The sequence below is a fragment of the Dama dama genome, chromosome 26 (genome assembly GCF_033118175.1).
Source record: "Dama dama isolate Ldn47 chromosome 26, ASM3311817v1, whole genome shotgun sequence".
In the NCBI taxonomy this organism is placed as follows: Eukaryota; Metazoa; Chordata; class Mammalia; order Artiodactyla; family Cervidae; genus Dama; species Dama dama.
The window spans coordinates 11,146,165-11,170,333 of record NC_083706.1 but is presented as its reverse complement, the minus strand read 5'-3'; positions in this window follow the sequence as shown (position 1 = coordinate 11,170,333).

The window sequence follows — 24,169 nt, the reverse complement described above, 5'->3', positions numbered from 1 at the left end:
AATATGAAGAGTTTCAAAAGGTGTCAAAAATATGAGGAGCATGAAACAGTCTGAAACATAGTAGGAGCATGAAGCGGTGGTGAAAAACATGAAGAGCCGGAAAAGGTGTGAAAAATATGAAGAGCCTGAAAAGGTGTGAAAAATATGAAGAGCTTGAAAAGGTGTGAAATATATGAAGAGCTTCAAAAGGTGTCAAAATTGAGATGAGCATGAAACTGTCTGAAAAATAGGAGGAGCATGAAACGGTGATCAAAAACATGAAGAGCCTGAAAAGGTGTGAAAAATATGAAGAGCTTCAAAAGGTGTGAAATACATGAGGAGTTTGAAACGGGCTGAAATATAGGAGAAGCATGAAGTGGTGTGGAAAAATTTGAAGAGCCTGAAAAGGTGTGAAAAATTTGAAGAGCCTGAAAAGGTGTGAAAAATTTGAAGAGCCTGAAAAGGAGTGAAAAATTTGAAGAGCCTGAAAAGGTGTGAAAAATATGAAGAGCCTGAAAAGGTGTGAAAATTTTGAAGAGCCTGAAAAGGTGTGAAAAATTTGAAGAGCCTGAAAAGGTGTGAAAAATTTGAAGAGCCTGAAAAGGTGTGAAAAATTTGAAGAGCCTGAAAAGGTGTGAAAAACATGAAGAGCTTCAAATGGTGTGAAATACATGAGGAGCATGAAACGGTCTGAAAAATAGGAGGAGCAAGAAGGTGTGCTCAAAAACATGAAGAGCCTGAAAAAGTGTGAAAAATATGAAGAGCTTCAAAAATATGAAAAATATGAAGAGCTTCAAAAGGTGTGAAAAATATGAAGAGCTTCAAAAGTTGTGAAATATATGAGGAGCATGAAACGGTCTGAAAAATAGGAGGAGCATGAAACGGTGTTCAAAAACATGAAGAGCTTCAAAAGGTGTGAAAAATATGAACAGCTTCAAAAGGTGTCAAAAATGAGATGAGTAAAAAACGGTCTGAAAAATGGGAGGAGCATGAAGTTGTGTTGAAAATAATGAAGAGCCTGAAAAGGTGTGAAAAATATGAGGAGCATGATACGGTCTGAAAAATAGGAGGAGCATGAAGTGGTTGTGAAAAAACATGAAGAGCCGGAAAACGTGTGCAAAATATGACGAGCTTCAAAAGGTGTGAAATACATGAGAAGCTTGAAACGGTCTGAAAAATAGGAGGAGCATGAAGCGATGTTGAAAAACATGAAGAGCCTTAAAATGTGTGAAAAATATGGCGAGCTTCAAAAAGTGTGAAAAATATGAGGATCATGAAACGGTCTGAAAAATAGGAGGAGCATGAAGCGGGGTTGAAAAACATGAAGAGCCTGAAAAGGTGTGACAAATATGAAGAGCTTCAAAAGGTGTGAAATACATGAGGAGCATGAAACGATCTGAAAAATAGGAGGAGCATGAAGCGGTGTTCAAAAACATGCAGAGTCTGAAAAGGTGTGAAAATTATGAAGAGCTTCAAAAGGTTTGAAAAATATGAAGAGCTTCAAAAGGTGTCAAAAATGAGATGAGCATGAAACGGTCTGAAAAATAGGAGGAGCATGAAGCGGTGTTCAAAAACATGAAGAGCCTGAAAAGATGTGAGAAATATGAAGAGCTTCAAAAGATGTCAAAAATATGAGGAGCATGAAACGGTCTGAAAAATAGGAGGAGCATGAAATGGTGTTCAAACACATGAAGAGCCTGAAAAGGTGTGAAAAATATGAAGAGCTTCAAAAGGTGTGAAATACATGAGGAGCATTAAACGGTTTAAAAATTAGGAGGAGCATGAAGCGGTGTTCAAAAACATGAAGAGCCTGAAAAGGTGTGAAAAATATGAAGAGCTTCAAAAGGTGTGTAATACATGAGGAGCATGAAACTCTCTGAAAAATAGAAGGAGCATGAAGTAGTGTTCAAAAACATGAAGAGCCTGAAAAGGTGTGAAAAATATGAAGAGCTTAAAAAGGTGTGAAAAATATGAGGAGCATGATATGGTTTGAAAAATGGGATTAGCATGAAGCGGTGTTCAAAAACATGAAGAGCCTGAAAAGGTGTGAAAAATATGAAAAGCTTGAAAAGGTGTCAAAAATGAGATGAGCATGAAACGTTCTGAAAAATAGGAGGTGCATGAAGCGTTGTTGAAAACCATGAAGAGCCTGAAAAGGTGTGAGAAATATGAAGAGCTTCAAAATGTGTCAAAAATATGAGGAGCATGAAACGGTCTTAAAAATAGGAGGAGCATGAAGCGGTGTTCAAAAACATGAAGAGCCTGAAAAGGTGTGAAAAATATGAAGAGCTTCAAAAAGTGTCAAAAATGAGATGAGCATGAAATGGTCTGAAAAATTGGAGGTGCATGAAGAGTTGTTGAAAAACATGAAGAGCCAGAAAATGTGTGAAAAATATGAAGAGCTTCAAAAGGTGTCAAAAATATGAGGAGCATGAAACGGTCTTAAAAATACAAGGAGCATGAAGCGGTGTTGAAAAACATGAATAGCCTGAAAATGTGTGAAATATATGAAGAGCTTAAAAATGTGTCAAGTATATGAGGAGCATGAAACGGTCTGAAAAATAGGAGGATCATGCAACGGTGTTGAAAAACATGAAGAGTCTGAAAAGGTGTGAAAAATATGAAGAGCTTCCAAAGCTGTCAAAAATATGAGGAGCATGAAACGGTCTGAAAAATAGGAGGAGCATGAAGCTGTGTTCAAAAACATGAAGAGCCTGAAAATGTGTGAAAAATATGAAGAGCTTCAAAAGGTGTGAAAAATATGAGGAGTATGAAACGGGCTGAAAAATAGGAGGAGCATGAAGTTGTGTTCAAAAACATGAAGAGCCTGAAAAGGTGTGAAAAAAATGAAGAAATTCAAAAGGTGTAAAAATATGAGGAGCATGAAACGGTCTGAAAAATAGGAGGAGCATGAAGTGGTGTTGAAAAACATGAAGAGCCTGAATAGGTGTGAAAAATATGAAGAGCTTCAAAATGTGTCAAAAATATGAGGAGCATGAAACGGTCTGAAAAATAGGCAGAGCATGAGGCGGTGTTCAAAAACATGAAGAGCCTGAAAAGGTGTGAAAAATATGAAGAGCTTCAAAAGGTGTCAAAAATATGAGGAGCATGAAACGAGCTGAAAAATAGGAGGAGCATGAAGCGGTGTTCAAAAACATGCTGAGACTGAAATCTTGTGAAAAATATGAAGAGCTTCAAAAGGTGTGAAAAATATGAAGAGCTTCAGAAGGTGTCAAAAATGAGATGAACATGAAACGGTCTGAAAAATAGGAGGAGCATGATGTAGTGTTGAAAAAAATGAAGAGCCTGAACAGGTGTGAAATATATGAAGAGCTTAAAAAGGTGTGAAAAATATGAGAAGCATGAAACGTTCTGAAAAATATGAGGAGCATGAACCGGTGTCGAAAAACATGAAGAGCCTGAAAAGGTGTGAAAAATATGAAGAGCTCCAAAAGGTGTGAAAAATATGAGGAGCATGATACGGTCTGAAAAATAGGAGGAGCATGAACCAGTGTTCAAAAACATGAAGAGCCTGAAAAGGTGTGAAATATATGAACAGCTTCAAAATGTGTGAAAAATATCAGGAGCATGAAACGGTCTGAAAAATAGGAGGAGCATGAAGCGGTGTTGTAAAACATGAGGAGCCTGAAAAGGTGTGACAAATATGAAGAGCTTCAAAAGGTGTGAAATACATGAGGAGCATGAAACGGTCTCAAAAATAGGAGGAGCATGAAGCGGTGTTCAAAAACATGCAGAGTCTGAAAAGGGGTGAAAAATATGAAGAGCTTCAAAAGGTTTGATAAATATGAAGAGCTTCAAAAGGTGTGAAAAATATGAAAAGCTTCAAAAGGTGTCAGAAATATGAGGAGCATGAAACGGTCTGAAAAATAGGAGGAGCATGAAGCGGTGTTCAAAAACATGAAGAGCCTGAAAAGGTGGGAAAAATATGAAGAGCTTCAAAAGGTGTCAAAAATATGAGGAGCATGAAACGGTCTGCAAAATAGGAGGAGCATGAAGTGGTGTTGAAAAACATGAAGAGCCTGAAAACGTGTGAAAAAAATGAAGAGCTTCAAAAGGTGTGAAAAATATGAAGAGCTTCAAAAGGTGTCAAAAATGAGATGAGTGTAAAACGGTCTGAAATGTGGGAGGAGCATGAAGTGGTGTTGAAAATAATGAAGAGCCTGAAAAGGTGTGAAATATATGAAGAGCTTCAAAAGGTGTGAAAATAAAGAGGAGCATGATACGGTCTGAAAAATAGGAGGAGCATGAATTGGTTGTGAAAAAACATGAAGAGCCTGAAAACGCGTGCAAAATATGAAGAGCTTCAAAAGGTGTGAAATACATGAGGAGCATGAAACGGTCTGAAAAATAGGAGGAGCAAGAAACGGTGTTGAAAAACATGAAGAGACTGACGAGGTGTCAGAAATATGAAGAACTTCAAAAGGTGTCAAAGATATGAGGAGCATGAAACGGTCTGAAAAATCGGAGGAGCAACAAGGGGTGTTGAAATACATGAAGAGCCTGAAAATGTGTGACAAATATAAAGAGCTTCAAAAGATGTGAAAAATATGAAGAGCTTCAAAAGGTTTCAAAAATATGAGGAGCATGAAACAGTCTGAAAAATAGGAGGAGCATGATGCGGTGTTGAAAAACATGAATAGCCTGAAAATGTGTGAGAAATATGAAGAGCTTCAACAGGTGTCCAAAATATGATTAGCATGAAACGGTCTGAAAAATAGGAGGAGCATGAAGCGGTGTTGAAAAACATGAATAGCCTGAAAATGTGTGAAATATATGAAGAGCTTAAAAATGTGTCAAATATATGAGGAGCATGAAACGGTCTGAAAAATAGGAGGATGATGAAACGGTGTTGAAAAACAATAAGAGCCTGAAAAGGTGTGAAAAATATGAAGAGCTTCAAAAGGTGTCAAAATTTGAGGAGCATGAAAAGGTCTGAAAAATAGGAGGAGAATGAAGCTGTTTTCAAAATCATGAAGAGCCTATAAATGTGTGAAAAATATGAAGAGCTTCAAAAGGTGTAAAAATTTGAAGAGCAGGAAACGGTCTGAAAAACAGGAGGAGAATGAAGTGGTGTCCAAAAACATGAAGAGCCTGAAAAGGTGTGAAAAATATGAAGAGCTTCAAAATGTGTCAAAAATATGAGGAGCATGAAATGGTCTGAAAAATAGGAGGAGCATGAGGCGGTGTTCAAAAACATGAAGAGCCTGAAAAGGTGTGAAAAATATGAAGAGCTTCAAAAGGTGTCAAAAATATGAGGAGCATGAAACGGTCTGAAAAATAGGAGGAGCATGAAACGGTGATCAAATACATGAAGAGCCTGAAAAAGTGTGAAAAATATGAAGAGCTTCAAAAGGTGTGAAATTCATGAGGAGCATGAAATGAGCTGAAAAATAGGAGAAGCATGAAGTGGTGTGGAAAAACATGAAGAGCCTGTAAAATAATATGAAGAGCTTCAAAAGGTGTGTAATACATGAGGAGCATGAAACTCTCTGAAAAATAGAAGGAGCATGAAGTAGTGTTCAAAAACATGAAGAGCCTGAAAAGGTGTGAAAAATATGAAGAGCTTAAAAAGGTGTGAAAAATATGAGGAGCATGATATGGTTTGAAAAATAGGATTAGCATGAAGTGGTGTTCAAAAACATGAAGAGCCTGAAAAGGTGTGAAAAATATGAAAAGCTTCAAAAGGTGTCAAAAATGAGATGAGCATGAAACGTTCTGAAAAATAGGAGGTGCATGAAGCGTTGTTGAAAACCATGAAGAGCCTGAAAAGGTGTGAGAAATATGAAGAGCTTCAAAATGTCTCAAAAATATGAGGAGCATGAAACGGTCTTAAAAATAGGAGGAGCATGACGCGGTGTTCAAAAACATGAAGAGCCTGAAAAGGTGTGAAAAATATGAAGAGCTTCAAAAAGTGTCAAAAATGAGATGAGCATGAAACGGTCTGAAAAATTGGAGGTGCATGAAGAGTTGTTGAAAAACATGAAGAGCCAGAAAATGTGTGAAAAATATGAAGAGCTTCAAAAGGTGTCAAAAATATGAGGAGCATGAAACGGTCTTAAAAATACAAGGAGCATGAAGCGGTGTTGAAAAACATGAATAGCCTGAAAATGTGTGAAATATATGAAGAGCTTCAAAATGTGTCAAGTATATGAGGAGCATGAAACGGTCTGAAAAATAGGAGGATCATGCAACGGTGTTGAAAAACATGTAGAGTCTGAAAAGGTGTGAAAAATATGAAGAGCTTCCAAAGCTGTCAAAAATATGAGGAGCATGAAACGGTCTGAAAAATAGGAGGAGCATGAAGCTGTGTTCAAAAACATGAAGAGCCTGAAAAGGTGGGAAAAATATGAAGAGCTTCAAAAGGTGTCAAAAATATGAGGAGCATGAAACGGTCTGCAAAATAGGAGGAGCATGAAGTGGTGTTGAAAAACATGAAGAGCCTGAAAACGTGTGAAAAAAATGAAGAGCTTCAAAAGGTGTGAAAAATATGAAGAGCTTCAAAAGGTGTCAAAAATGAGATGAGTGTAAAACGGTCTGAAATGTGGGAGGAGCATGAAGTGGTGTTGAAAATAATGAAGAGCCTGAAAAGGTGTGAAATATATGAAGAGCTTCAAAGGGTGTGAAAATAAAGAGGAGCATGATACGGTCTGAAAAATAGGAGGAGCATGAATTGGTTGTGAAAAAACATGAAGAGCCTGAGAACGCGTGCAAAATATGAAGAGCTTCAAAAGGTGTGAAATACATGAGGAGCATGAAACGGTCTGAAAAATAGGAGGAGCAAGAAACGGTGTTGAAAAACATGAAGAGACTGACGAGGTGTCAGAAATATGAAGAACTTCAAAAGGTGTCAAAGATATGAGGAGCATGAAACGGTCTGAAAAATCGGAGGAGCAACAAGGGGTGTTGAAATACATGAAGAGCCTGAAAATATGTGAAAAATATAAAGAGCTTCAAAAGATGTGAAAAATATGAAGAGCTTCAAAAGGTGTCAAAAATATGAGGAGCATGAAACTGTCTGAAAAATAGGAGGAGCATGAAGCGGTGTTGAAAAACATGAATAGCCTGAAAATGTGTGAGAAATATGAAGAGCTTCAACAGGTGTCAAAAATATGATTAGCATGAAACGGTCTGAAAAATAGGAGGAGCATGAAGCGGTGTTGAAAAACATGAATAGCCTGAAAATGTGTGAAATATATGAAGAGCTTAAAAATGTGTCAAATATATGAGGAGCATGAAACGGTCTGAAAAATAGGAGGATGATGAAACGGTGTTGAAAAACAATAAGAGCCTGAAAAGGTGTGAAAAATATGAAGAGCTTCAAAAGGTGTCAAAATTTGAGGAGCATGAAAAGGTCTGAAAAATAGGAGGAGAATGAAGCTGTTTTCAAAATCATGAAGAGCCTATAAATGTGTGAAAAATATGAAGAGCTTCAAAAGGTGTAAAAATTTGAAGAGCAGGAAACGGTCTGAAAAACAGGAGGAGAATGAAGTGGTGTCCAAAAACATGAAGAGCCTGAAAAGGTGTGAAAAATATGAAGAGCTTCAAAATGTGTCAAAAATATGAGGAGCATGAAATGGTCTGAAAAATAGGAGGAGCATGAGGCGGTGTTCAAAAACATGAAGAGCCTGAAAAGGTGTGAAAAATATGAAGAGCTTCAAAAGGTGTCAAAAATATGAGGAGCATGAAACGGTCTGAAAAATAGGAGGAGCATGAAACGGTGATCAAATACATGAAGAGCCTGAAAAAGTGTGAAAAATATGAAGAGCTTCAAAAGGTGTGAAATTCATGAGGAGCATGAAATGAGCTGAAAAATAGGAGAAGCATGAAGCTGTGTTCAAAAACATGAAGAGCCTGAAAAAGTGTGAAAAATATGAAGAGCTTCAAAAGGTGTGAAATTCATGAGGAGCATGAAATGAGCTGAAAAATAGGAGGAGCATGAAGCTGTGTTCAAAAACATGAAGAGCCTGAAAATGTGTGAAAAATATGAAGAGCTTCAAAAGGTGTGAAAAATATGAGGAGCATGAAACGGTCTGAAAAATAGGAGGAGCATGCAGCGGTTAAAAAACATGAAGAGCCTGAAAAGGTGTGAAAAATATGAAGAGCTCCAAAAGTTGTCAAAAATATGTGGAGCGTGAGACGGTCTCAAAAATAGGAGGAGCGGGAAGCGGTGATGAAAAACATGAAGAGCCTGAAAACGTGTGATAAAACATGAAGAGCTTCAAAGGTGTCAGAAATATGAGGAGCATGAAACGCTCGCAAAAATAGGAGGAGCATGAAGCGGTGTTGAAAAACATGAAGAGCCTGAAAAGGTGTGAAAAGTATGAGAGCTTCAAAAGGTGTCAATAATAAGAGGTGCATGAAACAGTCTGAAAAATAGGAGGAGCATGAAAGTGTCTGAAAAATAGGAGGAGCATGAAGCGGTGTTGAAAAACATGAAGAGCCTGAAAAGGTGTGAAAAGTATGAGAGCTTCAAAAGGTGTCAATAATAAGAGGTGCATGAAACAGTCGGAAAAATTGGAGGAGCATTAAACTGTCTGAAAAATAGGAGAAGCATGAAGCGGTGTTGAAAAACATGAAGAGCCTGAAAGGGTGTGAAAAATATGAGAGCTTCAAAAGGTATCAATAATAAGAGGTGCATGAAACAGTCTGAAAATTAGGAGGAGCATGAAACTGTATGAAAAATAGGAGAAGCATGAAGCGGTGTTGAAAAATATGAAGAGCCTGAAAAGGTGTGAAAATATGAAAAGCTTCAAAAGGTGTCAAAAATATGAGGAGCATGAAACGGTCTGAAAAATAGGAGGAGCATGAAACGGTGATAAAAAACATGAAGAGCCTGAAAAGATGTGAAAAATATGAAGAGCTTCAAAAGGTGTGAAATACATGAGGAGCATGGAACGGGCTGAAAAATAGGAGAAGCATGAAGGGGTGTGGAAAAACATGAAGAGCCTGAAAAGGTTTGAAAAATATGAAGAGCTTCAAAAGGTGTGAAATACATGAGGAGCATGAAACTCTCTGAAAAATAGAAATAGCATGAAGCGTTGTTGAAAAACATGAAGAGCCTGAAAACGTGTGAAAATATGAAGAGCTTCAAAAATATGAAAAATATGAAGAGCTTCAAAAGGTGTGAAATACATGAGGAGCATGAAACTCTCTGAAAAATAGAAATAGCATGAAGCGGTGTTGAAAAACATGAAGAGCCTGAAAACGTGTGAAAATATGAAGAGCTTCAAAAATATGAAAAATATGAAGAGCTTCAAAAGGTGTGAAAAATTTGAAGAGCTTCAAAAGGTGTCAAAATGAGATGAGCATGAAACGGTCTGAAAAATAGGAGGAGCATGAAGCGGTGTTGAAAATCATAAAGAGCCTGAAAAGTTGTGAAAAATATGAAGAGCTTCAAAAGACGTGAAAAATTTGAAGAGCTTCAAAAGGTGTCAAAATGAGATGAGCATGAAACGGTCTGAAAAATAGGAGGAGCATGAAGTGGTGTTGAAAAAAATGAAGAGCCTGAAAAGGTGTGAAATATATAAAGAGCTTCAAAAGGTGTCAAAAATATGAGGAGAATGAAACGGTCTGCAAATTAGGAGAAGCCTGAAATGGTGTTGAAAAACATGAAGAGCCTGAAAAGGTGTGAAAAACATGAAGAGCCTGAAAAGGTGTGAAAAATATGAAGAGCTTCAAAAGGTGTGAAATACATGAGGAGCATGAAACGGGCTGAAAAATAGGAGAAGCATGAAGGGGTGTGGAAAAACATGAAGAGCCTGAAAAGTTTTGAAAAATATGAAGAGCTTCTAAAGGTGTGAAATACATGAGGAGCATGAAACTCTCTGAAAAATAGAAATAGCATGAAGCGGTGTTGAAAAACATGAAGAGCCTGAAAACGTGTGAAAAATATGAAGAGCATCAAAAGGTGTGAAAAATATGAAGAGCTTCAAAAGGTGTAAAAAATGAGATGAGCATGAAACCGTCTGAAAAATAGGAGGAGCATGAAGTGGTGTTGAAAAAAATGAAGAGCCTGAAAAGTTGTGAAACATATGAAGAGCTTCAAAAGGTGTCAAAATTATGAGGAGCATGAAACGGCCTGAAAAATTGGAGGAGCATGAAGCGGTGTTCAAAAATATGAAGAGCCTGAAAAGGTGTGAAAAATATGAAGAGTTTCAAAAGGTGTCAAAAATATGAGGAGCATGAAAGGGTCTGAAAAATAGGAGGAGCATGAAGCGGTGTTCAAAAACATGAAGAGCGTGAAAAGGTGTGAAAAAAAGGAAGAGCTTCAAAATGTGTGAAAAATATGAGGAGCATGAAACGGTCTGAAAAATAGGAGGAGCATGAAGCGGTGTTTAAAAACATGAGGAGGCTGAGAACTTGTGAAAAATATGAAGAGCTTCAAAAGGTGTCAAAAAAGAGATGAGCATGAAACGGTCTGAAAAATAGGAGGAGCATGAAGTGGATTTGAAAAAAATGAAGAGCCTGAAAAGGTGTGAAAAATATGAAGAGCTTCAAAAGGTGTGAAATACATGAGGAACATGAAACGGTCTGAAAAATAGGAGGAGTATGCAGCGGTTAAAAAACATGAAGAGCCTGAAAAGGTGTGAAAAATATGAAGAGCTCCAAAAGTTGTCAAAAATATGTGGAGCGTGAAACGGTCTCAAAAATAGGAGGAGCGTGAAGCGGTGATGAAAAACATGAAAAGCCTGAAAAAGTGTGATAAAATATGAAGAGGTTCAAAGGTGTCAAACATATGAGGAGCAAGAAACGGTCGCAAAAATAGGAGGAGCATGAAGCGGTGTTGAAAAACATGAAGAGCCTGAAAAGGTGTGAAAAGTATGAGAGCTTCAAAAGGTGTCAATAATAAGAGGTGCATGAAACAGTCTGAAAAATAGGAGGAGCATGAAAGTGTCTGAAAAATAGGAGAAGCATGAAGCGGTGTTGAAAAACATGAAGACCATGAAAAGGTGTGAAAAATATGAAGAGGTTGAAAATGTGTGAAATATATGAAGAGCTTCAAAAGGTGTCAAAAATGAGATGAGCATGAAACGGTCTGAAAAATAAGAGGAGCATGAAATGGTGATCAAAACGTGAAGAGCCTGAAAAGGTGTGAAAAATATGAAGAGCTTCAAAAGGTGTGAAATACATGAGGAGCATGAAACGGGCTGAAAAATAGGAGAAGCATGAAGTGGTGTGGAAAAACATGAAGAGCCTGAAAAGGTGTGAAAAATATGAAGAGCTTCAAAAGGTGTGAAATACATGAGGAGCATGAAACTCTCTGAAAAATAGAAGGAGCATGAAGCGGTGTTCAAACATGAAGAGCATGAAAAGGTGTGAAAAATATGAAGAGCTTCAAAAGGTGTCAAAAATATTAGGAGCATGAAACGGTCTGAAAAATAGGAGGAGCACGAAGCGGTGTTCAAAAACATGAAGAGCCTGAAAAGGTGTGAAAATATGAAGAGCTTCAAAAGGTGTAAAAATATGAGAAGCATGAAACGGTCTGAAAAATAGGAGGAGCATTAAGCGGTGTTCAAAAACATGAAGAGCGTGAAAAGGTGTGAAAAAAAGAAGAGCTTCAAAAGGTGTCAAAAATATGAGAAGCATGAAACGGTCTGAAAAATATGAGGAGCATGAAGCGGTGTTGAAAAACATGCAGAGCCTGAGAACTTGTGAAAAATGTGAAGAGCTTCAAAAGGTGTCAAAAATATGAGGAGAATGAAACGGTCTGAAAAATAGGAGGAACATGAAGCGGTGTTGAAAAACATGAAGAGTTTGAAAAGGTGTGAAAGATATGTAGAGTTTCTAAAGATGTCAAAAATATGAGGAGCATGAAACGGTCTGAAAAATAGGAGGAGCATGAAGTGGTGTTGAAAAACATGAAGAGCCTGAAAAGGTGTGAAAAATTTGAAGAGCTTCAAAAGGTGAGAAATACATGAGGAGCATGAAACTCTCTGAAAAATAGGAAAGCATGAACCGGTGTTGAAAAACATGAAGAGCCTGAAAAGGTGTGAAAAATATGAGAGCTTCAAAAGGTGTCAATAATAAGAGGTGCATGAAACAGTCTGAAAAATAGGAGGAGCATGAATCTGTCTGAAAAATAGGAGAAGCATGAAGCGGTGTTGAAAAAAATGAAGAGCCTGAAAAGGTGTGAAAAATATGAAAAGCTTCAAAAGGTGTCAAAAATATGAGGAGCATGAAACGGTCTGAAAAATAGGTGGAGCATGAAGCGGTGTTGAATAATATGAAGAGCCTGGAAAGGTGTGCAAAATATGAAGAGCTTCAAAAGGTGTGAAATATATGAAGAGCTTCAAAAGGTGTCAAAAATGAGATGAGCATGAAACGGTCTGAAAAATAGGAGGAGCATGAAACGATGATCAAAAACATGAAGAGCCTGAAAAGGTGTGAAAAATATGAAGAGCTTCAAAAGGTGTGAAATACATGAGGAGCATGAAACGGGCTGAAAAAAAGGAGAAGCATGAAGGGGTGTGGCAAAACATGAAGAGCCTGAAAAGGTTTGAAAAATATGAAGAGCTTCAAAAGGTGTGAAATACATGAGGAGCATGAAACTCTCTGAAAAATAGAAATAGCATGAAGCGGTGTTGAAAAACATGAAGAGCCTGAAAACGTGTGAAAATATGAAGAGCTTCAAAAGTATGAAAAATATGAAGAGTTTCAAAAGGTGTGAAAAATTTGAAGAGCTTCAAAAGGTGTCAAAATGAGATGAGCATGAAACGGTCTGAAAAATAGGAGGAGCATGAAGCGGTGTTGAAAATCATAAAGAGCCTGAAAAGTTGTGAAAAATATGAAGAGCTTCAAAAGACGTGAAAAATTTGAAGAGCTTCAAAAGGTGTCAAAATGAGATGAGCATGAAACGGTCTGAAAAATAGGAGGAGCATGAAGTGGTGTTGAAAAAAATGAAGAGCCTGAAAAGGTGTGAAATATATAAAGAGCTTCAAAAGGTGTCAAATATATGAGGAGAATGAAACGGTCTGCAAATTAGGAGAAGCCTGAAATGGTGTTCAAAAACATGAAGAGACTGAAAAGGTGTAAAAAACATGAAGAGCCTGAAAAGGTGTGAAAAATATGAAGAGCTTCAAAAGGTGTAAAAAATGAGATGAGCATGAAACCGTCTGAAAAATAGGAGGAGCATGAAGTGGTGTTGAAAAAAATGAAGAGCCTGAAAAGGTGTGAAACATATGAAGAGCTTCAAAAGGTGTCAAAATTATGAGGAGCATGAAACGGTCTGAAAAATAGGAGGAGCATGAAACGGTGATAAAAAACATGAAGAGCCTGAAAAGATGTGAAAAATATGAAGAGCTTCAAAAGGTGTGAAATACATGAGGAGCATGGAACGGGCTGAAAAATAGGAGAAGCATGAAGGGGTGTGGAAAAACATGAAGAGCCTGAAAAGGTTTGAAAAATATGAAGAGCTTCAAAAGGTGTGAAATACATGAGGAGCATGAAACTCTCTGAAAAATAGAAATAGCATGAAGCGTTGTTGAAAAACATGAAGAGCCTGAAAACGTGTGAAAATATGAAGAGCTTCAAAAATATGAAAAATATGAAGAGCTTCAAAAGGTGTGAAATACATGAGGAGCATGAAACTCTCTGAAAAATAGAAATAGCATGAAGCGGTGTTGAAAAACATGAAGAGCCTGAAAACGTGTGAAAATATGAAGAGCTTCAAAAATATGAAAAATATGAAGAGCTTCAAAAGGTGTGAAAAATTTGAAGAGCTTCAAAAGGTGTCAAAATGAGATGAGCATGAAACGGTCTGAAAAATAGGAGGAGCATGAAGCGGTGTTGAAAATCATAAAGAGCCTGAAAAGTTGTGAAAAATATGAAGAGCTTCAAAAGACGTGAAAAATTTGAAGAGCTTCAAAAGGTGTCAAAATGAGATGAGCATGAAACGGTCTGAAAAATAGGAGGAGCATGAAGTGGTGTTGAAAAAAATGAAGAGCCTGAAAAGGTGTGAAATATATAAAGAGCTTCAAAAGGTGTCAAAAATATGAGGAGAATGAAACGGTCTGCAAATTAGGAGAAGCCTGAAATGGTGTTCAAAAACATGAAGAGCCTGAAAAGGTGTGAAAAACATGAAGAGCCTGAAAAGGTGTGAAAAATATGAAGAGCTTCAAAAGGTGTGAAATACATGAGGAGCATGAAACGGGCTGAAAAATAGGAGAAGCATGAAGGGGTGTGGAAAAACATGAAGAGCCTGAAAAGTTTTGAAAAATATGAAGAGCTTCTAAAGGTGTGAAATACATGAGGAGCATGAAACTCTCTGAAAAATAGAAATAGCATGAAGCGGTGTTGAAAAACATGAAGAGCCTGAAAACGTGTGAAAAATATGAAGAGCATCAAAAGGTGTGAAAAATATGAAGAGCTTCAAAAGGTGTAAAAAATGAGATGAGCATGAAACCGTCTGAAAAATAGGAGGAGCATGAAGTGGTGTTGAAAAAAATGAAGAGCCTGAAAAGTTGTGAAACATATGAAGAGCTTCAAAAGGTGTCAAAATTATGAGGAGCATGAAACGGCCTGAAAAATTGGAGGAGCATGAAGCGGTGTTCAAAAATATGAAGAGCCTGAAAAGGTGTGAAAAATATGAAGAGTTTCAAAAGGTGTCAAAAATATGAGGAGCATGAAAGGGTCTGAAAAATAGGAGGAGCATGAAGCGGTGTTCAAAAACATGAAGAGCGTGAAAAGGTGTGAAAAAAAGGAAGAGCTTCAAAATGTGTGAAAAATATGAGGAGCATGAAACGGTCTGAAAAATAGGAGGAGCATGAAGCGGTGTTTAAAAACATGAGGAGGCTGAGAACTTGTGAAAAATATGAAGAGCTTCAAAAGGTGTCAAAAAAGAGATGAGCATGAAACGGTCTGAAAAATAGGAGGAGCATGAAGTGGATTTGAAAAAAATGAAGAGCCTGAAAAGGTGTGAAAAATATGAAGAGCTTCAAAAGGTGTGAAATACATGAGGAGCATGAAACGGTCTGAAAAATAGGAGGAGTATGCAGCGGTTAAAAAACATGAAGAGCCTGAAAATGTGTGAAAAATATGAAGAGCTCCAAAAGTTGTCAAAAATATGTGGAGCGTGAAACGGTCTCAAAAATAGGAGGAGCGTGAAGCGGTGATGAAAAACATGAAAAGCCTGAAAAAGTGTGATAAAATATGAAGAGGTTCAAAGGTGTCAAACATATGAGGAGCAAGAAACGGTCGCAAAAATAGGAGGAGCATGAAGCGGTGTTGAAAAACATGAAGAGCCTGAAAAGGTGTGAAAAGTATGAGAGCTTCAAAAGGTGTCAATAATAAGAGGTGCATGAAACAGTCTGAAAAATAGGAGGAGCATGAAAGTGTCTGAAAAATAGGAGAAGCATGAAGCGGTGTTGAAAAACATGAAGAGCATGAAAAGGTGTGAAAAATATGAAGAGGTTGAAAATGTGTGAAATATATGAAGAGCTTCAAAAGGTGTCAAAAATCAGATGAGCATGAAACGGTCTGAAAAATAAGAGGAGCATGAAATGGTGATCAAAACGTGAAGAGCCTGAAAAGGTGTGAAAAATATGAAGAGCTTCAAAAGGTGTGAAATACATGAGGAGCATGAAACGGGCTGAAAAATAGGAGAAGCATGAAGTGGTGTGGAAAAACATGAAGAGCCTGAAAAGGTGTGAAAAATATGAAGAGCTTCAAAAGGTGTGAAATACATGAGGAGCATGAAACTCTCTGAAAAATAGAAGGAGCATGAAGCGGTGTTCAAACATGAAGAGCCTGAAAAGGTGTGAAAAATATGAAGAGCTTCAAAAGGTGTCAAAAATATTAGGAGCATGAAACGGTCTGAAAAATAGGAGGAGAACGAAGCGGTGTTCAAAAACATGAAGAGCCTGAAAAGGTGTGAAAATATGAAGAGCTTCAAAAGGTGTAAAAATATGAGAAGCATGAAACGGTCTGAAAAATAGGAGGAGCATTAAGCGGTGTTCAAAAACATGAAGAGCGTGAAAAGGTGTGAAAAAAAGAAGAGCTTCAAAAGGTGTCAAAAATATGAGAAGCATGAAACGGTCTGAAAAATATGAGGAGCATGAAGCGGTGTTGAAAAACATGCAGAGCCTGAGAACTTGTGAAAAATGTGAAGAGCTTCAAAAGGTGTCAAAAATATGAGGAGAATGAAACGGTCTGAAAAATAGGAGGAACATGAAGCGGTGTTGAAAAACATGAAGAGTTTGAAAAGGTGTGAAAGATATGTAGAGTTTCTAAAGATGTCAAAAATATGAGGAGCATGAAACGGTCTGAAAAATAGGAGGAGCATGAAGTGGTGTTGAAAAACATGAAGAGCCTGAAAAGGTGTGAAAAATTTGAAGAGCTTCAAAAGGTGAGAAATACATGAGGAGCATGAAACTCTCTGAAAAATAGGAAAGCATGAACCGGTGTTGAAAAACATGAAGAGCCTGAAAAGGTGTGAAACATATGAAGAGCTTCAAAAGGTGTCAAAATTATGAGGAACATGAAACGGCCTGAAAAATTGGAGGAGCATGAAGCGGTGTTCAAAAATATGAAGAGCCTGAAAAGGTGTGAAAAATATGAAGAGCTTCAAAAGGTGTGAAATACATGAGTAGTTTGAAACGGGCTGAAAAATAGGAGAAGTATGAAGTGGTGTGGAAAAATATGAAGAGCGTGAAAAGGTGTGGAAAATATGAAGTGCTTCAAATGGTGTGAAATACATGAGGAGCATGAAACTCTCTGAAAAATAGAAGGAGCATGAAGCGGTGTTCAAACATGAAGAGCCTGAAAAGGTGTGAAAAATATGAAGAGCTTCAAACGGTGTCAAAAATATGAGGAGCATGAAACGGTCTGAAAAATAGGAGGAGCAAGAAGCCGTGTTCAAAAACATGAAGAGCCTGAAAAGGTCTGAAAAATATGAAGAGCTTGAAAAGGTGTGAAATATATGAAGAGCTTCAAAAGGTGTCAAAAATGAGATGAGCATGAAACGGTGTGAAAAATAGGAGGAGCATGAAGCGGTGTGGAAAAAAATGAAGAGGCTGAAAAGTTGTGAAATATATGAAGAGCTTCAAGAGGTGTCAAAAATATGAAGAGCAGGAAATGGTCTGAAAAATAGGAGGAGCATGAAGCGGTGTTGAAAAACATGAAGAGTCTGAAAAGGTGTGAAAGATATGAAGTGTTTCTAAAGATGTCAAAAATATGAGGAGCAAGAAACGGTCTGAAAAATAGGAGGAGCAAGCAACGGTGATCAAAAACATGGAGAGCCTTAAAAGGTGTGAAAAATATGACGAGCTTCAAAAGGTGTGAAAAACATGAGGAGCATGAAACGGGCTGAAAAATAGGAGAAGCATGAAGTGGTGTTGAAAAACATGAAGAGCCTGAAAAGGAGTGAAAAATATGAAGAGCTTCAAAAGTAGTCAAACATATGAAGAGCAGGAAATGGTCTGAAAAATAGGAGGAGCATGAAGTGGTGTTGAAAAACATGAAGAGTCTGAAAAGGTGTGAAAGATATGAAGTGTTTCTAAAGATGTCAAAAATATGAGGAGCATGAAACGGTCTGAAAAATAGGAGGAGCAAGCAACGGTGATCAAAAACATGGAGAGCCTTAAAAGGTGTGAGAAATATGACGAGCTTCAAAAGGTGTGAAAAACATGAGGAGCATGAAACGGGCTGAAAAATAGGAGAAGCATGAAGTGGTGTTGAAAAACATGAAGAGCCTGAAAAAGTGTGAAAAATATAAAGAGCTTCAGAAGGTGTGAAAAATATGAAGAGCTTCAACAGGTGTCAAAAATTAGATGAGCATGAAACGGTCTGAAAAATTGGAGGAGCAAGAAGTAGTGTTGAAAAAAATGAAGAGCCTGAAAAGGTGTGAAAAATATGAAAAGCTTCAAAAGGTGTCAAAAATATGAGGAGCATGAAACGGTCTGAAAAGTAGGTGGAGCATGAAGCGGTGTTGAAAAATATGAAGAGCCTGGAAAGGTGTGCAAAATATGAAGAGCTTCAAAAGGTGTGAAATATATGAAGAGCTTCAAAAGGTGTCGAAAATGACATGAGCATGAAACGGTCTGAAAAATAGGAGGAGCATGAAACGGTGATCAAAAACATGAAGAGCCTGAAAAGGTGTGAAAAATATGAAGAGCTTCAAAAAGTGTGAAATACATGAGAAGCATGAAACGGGCTGAAAAATAGGAGAAGCATGAAGGGGTGTGGAAAAACATGAAGAGCCTGAAAAGTTGTGAAACATATGAAGAGCTTCAAAAGGTGTCAAAATTATGAGGAGCATGAAACGGCCTGAAAAATTGGAGGAGCATGAAGCGGTGTTCAAAAATATGAAGAGCCTGAAAAGGTGTGAAAAATATGAAGAGCTTCAAAAGGTGTCACAATTATGAGGAGCATGAAACGGCCTGAAAAATTGGAGGAGCATGAAGCGGTGTTCAAAAATATGAAGAGCCTGAAAAGTTGTGAAACGTATGAAGAGCTTCAAAAGGTGTCAAAATTATGAGGAGCATGAAACGGCCTGAAAAATTGGAGGAGCATGAAGCGGTGTTCAAAAATATGAAGAGCCTGAAAAGGTGTGAAAAATATTCAGAGCTTCAAAATGTGTCAAATATATGAGGAGCATGAAACGGCCTGAAAAATAGGAGGAGCATGAAACGGTGATTAAAAACATGAAGAGCCTGAAAAGGTCTGAAAAATATGAAGAGCTTCAAAAGGTGTGAAATACATGAGGAGCATGAAACAGGCCGAAAAATAGGTGAAGCATGAAGTGGTGTGGAAAAACATGAAGAGCCTAAAATGTTGTGAGAAATATGAAGAGCTTCAAAAGATGTGAAATACATGAGGAGCAAGAAACTCTCTGAAAAATAGGAGGAGCATGAAGCGATGTCAAAAACATGAAGAGCCTAAAAAGTTGTGAGAAATATGAAGAGCTTCAAAAGGTGTCAAAAATGAGATGAGCATGAAACGGTCTGAAAAATAGGAGGAGCAAGAAGCGGTGTTGAAAAACATGAAGAGCCTTAAAAGTTGTGAAAAATATGAAAAGCTTCAAAAGGGGTCAAAAATGAGATGAGCATGAAACGGTCCGAAAAATAGGATGATCATGTAACGGTGTTGAAAAACATGAAGAGCCAGAAAAGGTTGAAAAATATGAAAAGCTTCAAAAGGGGTCAAAAATGAGATGAGCATGAAACGGACTGAAAAATAGGAGGATCATGAAACGATATTGAAAAACATGAAGAGCCTGAAAAGGTCTGAAAAATAATAGGAGCTTCAAAAGGTGTGAAAAATATGAGGAGCATGAATCGGTCTGAAAAATAGGAGTAGCATGTAGGTGTGTTCAAAAACATGAAGAGCCTGAAAACGTGTGAAAAATATTAAGAGCTTCAAAAGGTGTGAAAAATATTAGGAGCATGAATCGGTCTGAAAAATAGGAGGAGCATGAAGCGTTGTTGAAAAAAGTGAAGAGCCTGAAAATGTGTGAAAAATATTAAGAGCTTCAAAAGGTGTGAAAAATATGAAGAACTTCAAAAGGTATCAAAAATCGAAGAGCAGGAAATGGTCTGAAAAATAGGAGGAGCATGAAGTGGTGTTAAAAACATGAAGAGCCTGAAAAGGTGTGAAATATAGGAAGAGCTTCAAAAGGTGTCAAAAGTATGAGGAGAATGAAACGGTCTAAAAATAGGAGGAGAATGAAGTGGTGTTGAAAAACATGAAGAGCTTGAAAAGTGTGAAAAATATGAAGAGCTTCTAAAGGTGTCAAAAATATGAGGAGCATGAAAAGGTCTGAAAAATAGGAGAAGCATGAAGTGGTGTTGAAAAAAAAAAGAGCTTGAAAAGTCTGAAAAATATGAAGAGCATCAAAAGGTGTCAAAAATATGAGGAGCATGAAACGGTCTGAAAAATAGGAGGTTCATGAAGCGGTGTTGAAAAACATGAAGAGCCTGAAAACGTGTGAAAAAATATGAAGAGCTTCAAAAGGTGTGAAAAATATGAAGAGCTTCAAAAGGTGTCAAAAATTTGAGGAGCAAGAGACCGTCTGAAAAACAGGAGGAGCATGAAGCGGTGTTGAAAAACATGAAGAGCATGAAAAGATGCCCAAAACATGAAGAGCTTCAAATGGTGTTAAAAATATGAGGAGCATAAAACGTTCTGAAGTATAGGAGGAGCATGAAGCGGTGTTGAAAAACATGAAGAGCATGAAAAGGTGCCAAAAATATGAAGAGCTTCAAAAGGTATCAAAAATGGGAGCAGCATGAAACGGTCGGAAAAATAGGAGGAGCATGAAGCGATGTTGAAAAACATGAAGAGCCTGAAAAGGTGTGAAATACTTGAAGAGCTTCAAAAGGTGTCAAAAATAGGAGGAGTCTTAAACGGTCTGAAATCTAGGAGGAGCATGAAGTGGTACTGAAAAACATGAAGAACCTGTAAAGATGTGAAAAATATGAAGAGCTTCAAAAGGTGTCAAAAATGTGAGGAGCATGAAACGGTCACAAAAATAGGAGGAGCATGAAGCAGTGTCAAAAATATGAAGAGCCTCAAAAGTTGTGAAAAATATGAAGAGCTTCAAAAAGTGTCAAAAATACGAGGATCATGAAACGGTCTGAAAAATAGGAGAAGCATGAAGTGTTGTTGAAAAACATGAAGAGCCTGAAAAGGTGTGAAATATATGAAGAGCTTCAAAAGGTGTCAAAAATATGAGGAGCATGAAACGGTGTGAAAATAGGAGGAGGATGAAACGGTCTGAAAAATAATAGGAGCATGAATCGATGTTGAAAACATGAAGAGCATGAAGAGGTGTGAAAAATATGAAGAGCTTCAAAAGGTGTCAAAAATATTAGGAGCAAGAAACGGTCTGAAAAATAGGAGGAGCATGAAGCGGTGTTGAAAAACATGAAGAGCCTGAAAATGTGTGAAAAATATGAAGGGCTTTAAAAGGTGTCAAAAATATGAGGCGCCTGTAACGGTCTGAAAAATAGGAGGAGCATGAAGCGGTGTTGAAAAACATGAAGAGCTTGAAATGGGGTGAAATATATGAAGAGCTTCAAAAGGTGTCAAAAATAGGAGGAGTATGAAACGGTCTGAAATCTAGGAGGAGCATGAAGTGTTATTGAAAAACATGAAGATCATGAAAAGGTGTGAAATATGAAGAGCTTCAAAAGGTGTCAAAAATGTGAGGAGCATGAAACGGTCTGAAAAATAGGAGGAGCATGAAGCCATGTTCAAAAACATGAAGAGCCTGAAAAGGTGTGAAAAATATGAAGAGCTTCAAAAGGTGTCAAATTATGAGGAGAATGAAACGGTGTGAAAAATAGGAGGAGCATGAAACGGGTTGAAAAATAGGAGGAGCATGAAGCGGAGTCCACAAAAATGAAGAGCCTGAAAAGGTGGAAAGTATATGAAGAGCTTCAAAAGCTGTCAAAAATTTGAGGAGCATGAAACGGTATGAAAAATAGGAGGAGTGTGAAGCGGTGTTCAAAAACATGAAGAGTTTAAAAGGTGTGAAAAATATGAAGAGCTTCAAAAGTTGTGAAAAATATGAAAAGCATAAAACGGTCTGAAAAATAGGAGGAGCATGAAACGGTCTGAAAAATAGGAGGAGCATGAAGCGGTGTTGAAAAACATGAAGAGTCTGAAAAGTTGTGAAAAATATGAAGAGCTTCAAAAGGTGTCAAAAATTTGAGGAGCATGAAAAGTTCTGAAGAATAGGAAGAGCATGATGCAGTGTTGAAAAACATGAAGAGCCTGAAAAGGTGTGAAAAATATGAAGCACTTCAAAAGATGTCAAAATTATGAGGAGCATGAAACAGTTGAAAAATAGGAGGAGCATGAAGCAGTGTTCAAAAACATGAAGAACCGGAAAAGTTGTGAAAAATATGAAGAGCTTCAAAAGGTGTGAAAATTATGAGGAGCATGAAACGGTCTGAAAAATAGGAGGAGCATGAAGGGGTGTTCAAAAACATGAAGAGCCTGAAAAGGTGTGAAAAATATGAAGAGCTTCAAAAGGTTGGAAATACATGAGGAGCATGAAACGGTCTGAAAAATAGGAGGAGCATGAATCCGTCTGAAAAATGGGAGGAGCATGAAGCGGTGTTGAAAAACATGAAGTTCCTGAAAAGCTGCGAAAATAAGACAAGCTTCAAAAGGTGTCAAAAATATGAGGAGCATGAAACGGTCTGAAAAATAGGAGGAGCATGAAACGGTCTGAAAAATGGGAGGAGCATGAAGCGGTGTTGAAAAACATGAAGTTCCTGAAAAGCTGTGAAAATAAGACAAGCTTCAAAAGGTGTGAAAAATATGAGGAGCATGAAACGGTCTGAAAAATAGGAGGTGCATGAAGCGGTGTCGAAAAACATGAAGAGCCTGAGAACGTGTGAAAAATATGAAGAGCTTCTAAAGGTGTGAAAAATATGAAGAGCTTCAAAAGGTGTCAAAAATGAGATGAGCATGAAACGGCCTGAAAAATAGGAGGAGCATGAAGTGGTGTTGAAAAACATGATGAGCCTGAAAAAGTGTGAAATATATGGAGAGCTTCAAAAGGTGTCAAAAATATGAGGAGCATGAAACGGTCTGAAAAATAGGAGGAGCATGAAGCGGTGTTGAAAAACATGAAGAGCCTGAAAAGGTGTGAAAAATATGAAGAGCTTCAAAAGTTGTCAAAAATATGATGAGCATGAACGGTCCGGAAAATAGCAGGAGCATGAAGCGGTCTTGAAAATCATGAAGAGCCTGAAAAGGTGTGAAAAATAAGAAGAGCTTCAAAATGTTTCAAAATTATGAGGAGAATGAACGGTCTGAAAAATAGGAGGAGCATGAAGCGGTGTTGAAAAACATGAAGAGCCTGAAAAGGTGTGAAATAAATGAAGAGCTTCAAAAGGTGTCAAAAATTTGAGGAGCATGAAACGGTCTGAAAAATAGGAGAAGTATGAAGTGGTGTTGAAAAACATGAAGAGCCTGAAAAGGAGTGAAAAATATGAAGAGCTTCAAAAGGTGTCAAACATATGAAGAACATGAAACGGTCTGAAAAATAGGAGGATCATGAAGCAGTGTTCAAAAACATGAAGAGCCTGAAAATGTGTGAAAAATATTCAGAGCTTCAAAATGTGTCAAATATATGAGGAGCATGAAACGGCCTGAAAAATAGGAGGAGCATGAAACGGTGATTAAAAACATGAAGAGCCTGAAAAGGTCTGAAAAATATGAAGAGCTTCAAAAGGTGTGAAATACATGAGGAACATGAAACAGGCCGAAAAATAGCTGAAGCATGAAGTGGTGTGGAAAAACATGAAGAGCCTAAAATGTTGTGAGAAATATGAAGAGCTTCAAAAGATGTGAAATACATGAGGAGCAAGAAACTCTCTGAAAAATAGGAGGAGCATGAAGCGATGTCAAAAACATGAAGAGCCTAAAAAGTTGTGAGAAATATGAAGAGCTTCAAAAGGTGTCAAAAATGAGATGAGCATGAAACGGTCTGAAAAATAGGAGGAGCAAGAAGCCGTGTTGAAAAACATGAAGAGCCTAAAGAGTTGTGAAAAATATGAAAAGCTTCAAAAGGGGTCAAAAATGAGATGAGCATGAAACGGTCCGAAAAATAGGATGATCATGTAACGGTGTTGAAAAACATGAAGAGCCAGAAAAGGTTGAAAAATATGAAAAGCTTCAAAAGGGGTCAAAAATGACATGAGCATGAAACGGACTGAAAAATAGGAGGATCATGAAACGATATTGAAAAACATGAAGAGCCTGAAAAGGTCTGAAAAATAATAGGAGCTTCAAAAGGTGTGAAAAATATGAGGAGCATGAATCGGTCTGAAAAATAGGAGTAGCATGTAGGTGTGTTCAAAAACATGAAGAGCCTGAAAACGTGTGAAAAATATTAAGAGCTTCAAAAGGTGTCAAAAATATGAGGAGCATGAAACGGTCTGAAAAATAGGAGGAGCATGAAGCGTCGTTGAAAAACGTGAAGAGCCTGAAAACGTGTGAAAAATATTAAGAGCTTCAAAAGGTGTGAAAAATATTAGGAGCATGAATCGGTCTGAAAAATAGGAGGAGCATGAAGCGTTGTTGAAAAACGTGAAGAGCCTGAAAATGTGTGAAAAATATTAAGAGCTTCAAAACGTGTGAAAAATATGAAGAACTTCAAAAGGTATCAAAAATCGAAGAGCAGGAAATGGTCTGAAAAATAGGAGGAGCATGAAGTGGT